At 34.4% G+C, this 2500-nt stretch overlaps 1 pseudogene; it reads left to right on the top strand.

Annotated features, from left to right (window-relative positions):
• LOC138943966 (large subunit ribosomal RNA) overlaps positions 1 to 51 on the top strand; it is a 3555-nt pseudogene extending 3504 nt beyond the window's left edge.
• The last annotated feature ends 2449 nt before the right edge of the window (positions 52 to 2500 follow it).

Genomic DNA, 2500 nt, shown 5'->3' with positions numbered 1-2500 from the left:
TCGTTAGAACGAATGGAATTAAAACAAAAAGTTGAATTTAGACATAGTTTTAAGACAAAAGATAATAAGTTAAATTGGATAGTCCAACTTCCAGGACGCTACATGAATGGAATTTTAAACACAGGAAGGGTTTTTATGGCTTGGCGAGCTTACCGTATAAGAGAATTTATTAACGTTACAAGATGTTTTAAATGCTATGGGTATGGACATATTGCAAGAGTGTGCAGTGCAACAGTCCAATTATGTGAGACATGTGGTGCTAAGGACCATCTTAAAAAGGATTGTAATAAAAAGGATAACCCGTTTTGTATAAATTGTAATAGGGCGAGAAGGAAAAGTTGTAATCACATCGTGCGTAGCAGATTGTGTCCAGAATATATCAGACAAGTAGAAATATACAAAAGTAAAACTGATTGGACATGAGAATTGCACAAATAAATGCACAAAGAGCTATGGCAGCCACGGCAAGCCTTGAGTTTCTAATAAAGGAACTTGATATAGATGTATTGTGTATACAGGAGCCATGTATCTCTAAGAATAATGTGAGAGGTTTTACTTCTCTGAGATTGACTAGATTGCGTCCATGCGTGGAGAATCCCTGGGTAACAGCGATTGTTGCTAATGATGAGATTGAGATTTTTCAATTGAGCTATTTGGATACCCAACACGTGATGTGTTTTCGAGTTACGTCAAGCAGAAATGACTTCTATATGATAAATGCATATTGTCAATTCTCTCTGGAAATCGAACCTATATTGAGGGATATAGAATGTGTAATAAGAAAAATAAATGGTAGTAGATTTATAATTTCGATGGATGCAAATGCTAAGTCAGAGATGTGGTATGCGGATGAAACGGATGCGCGAGGTAAAATAATTGAGGAATTTTTGATAACAAACAAACTACACACTATTAACAAACCAAATAATCCGCCTACATTCTTCTCGTTGCAGGGGCAATCAAATATAGATTTGACGATAGTAAATGAGAGCATGCTTGGTTTCTGTTTAAATTGGAGGGTCTCTGAGGAGTGTACCTCAAGTGATCATAATTTAATTTTGTTTGACATTGATATGAAAAGTAGAATAAATAGGATCTTTATAAAGCATGATGTATATAACATTAAAAAGGCAAAGTGGAATGAATTTGTGAAGTTGACAAAGGAACAATTTACAGATAAGGTTAAAACAGAATTGGAATCTAAAAACCCAGATAAAGCAGTGCAACTTTTTAATAGGATTTTGACGAACATTTGTTCAAAAACGATTCCAAGGAAGAAACGATGTAACCAAGCGGTTCCATGGTGGAATGAAGAATTGACCAAATTGCGTAAAGAGGTTAGTTTGGCTAAAGGGTATCTGGCAAGGGTCAGAAGATTTAATCAGTTAGATTTTCTTGAGGTTGCTAAGTTAAAATATAAGTTTGCTAGAAATAAATATACAGCTAAAATTAGAAGAGTTAAAAGAGATGCATGGCAAGATTTTGTAACAAAGGAAACAAATAGGGATCCGTGGAGCATGCCCTATAAAATAATAAGGGATAAAATAAAAGAACCTGAAATAATGTCCTCATTGGCTCTCCCTGATGGTACAGATACAAGCTCGTGGAAAGAATCTGCAGAAGCATTAATAAATAAGTGTGTACCTAAGGATAGTAAAGAAGTAGAGGATAATTATCATCAAGAAATTAAGGCGAAGGTCGGTAATTATAAAAACCTAAACATTGAGAATAGGATCTCCTTTGATGAAATTGATTCGGCAATTAAGAAATTGAAGAATAACACGGCACCTGGATTCGATCAATTTACGTCAGAAATAATCAAGGAATTTTGGAAGAGTTGTCCTGATGTAATAAGTATTATTTTAAATAATTGTCTAAAAAACTGTATTGTTCCCAGAGAGTGGAAAAAGTCACAACTAAAAATTATAATTAAAGGAAAAAATAAGGACATAAAACAGTTAAATTCATATAGACCAATTTCTCTCTTACCTACAATGAGTAAAGTTTTTGAAAGAATATTATTAAATAGAATTCAAATATGTTACAAAGAGCAAAATTTAGAAAATAAAAACCAATATGGATTTAAGAAAGGAAAATCTACGGAGGATGCAATCATACATTTGGTAAACAGTACAAATAATACACATAAAAAATATGTAGTAGCGCTTTTTGTGGACATTCAGGGAGCCTTCGATAATTTATGGTGGACAACAATTAAAGCGAGATTGATTGAGGCAAATTGTAGTTCAAGTTTAGTGAGATTAATTGCGTCATACTTTAGGCATAGAATAGTTACAATTAAATCTAGGTTTGAGAGCATGACCTGTCAGATGCAAAGGGGATGCCCACAGGGATCCATTATTGGCCCGGTGGCGTGGAATTGGTGTATGGACACCCTACTGGACGAATTTATGAATATATCTACTGACAGGATTGAAGCAATTGCCTATGCAGACGACGTAGTTTTGCTTATTAAAGCAGACTCGAGGGTGGAAGTGGA

Source organism: Polyergus mexicanus, unplaced genomic scaffold (genome assembly GCF_030449975.1).
Source record: "Polyergus mexicanus isolate NDT 795.1 unplaced genomic scaffold, iyPolMexi1.0 SCAF_66, whole genome shotgun sequence".
NCBI classification, from domain to species: domain Eukaryota; kingdom Metazoa; phylum Arthropoda; class Insecta; order Hymenoptera; family Formicidae; genus Polyergus; species Polyergus mexicanus.
This window is presented reverse-complemented; position numbering and strand designations above follow the sequence as displayed.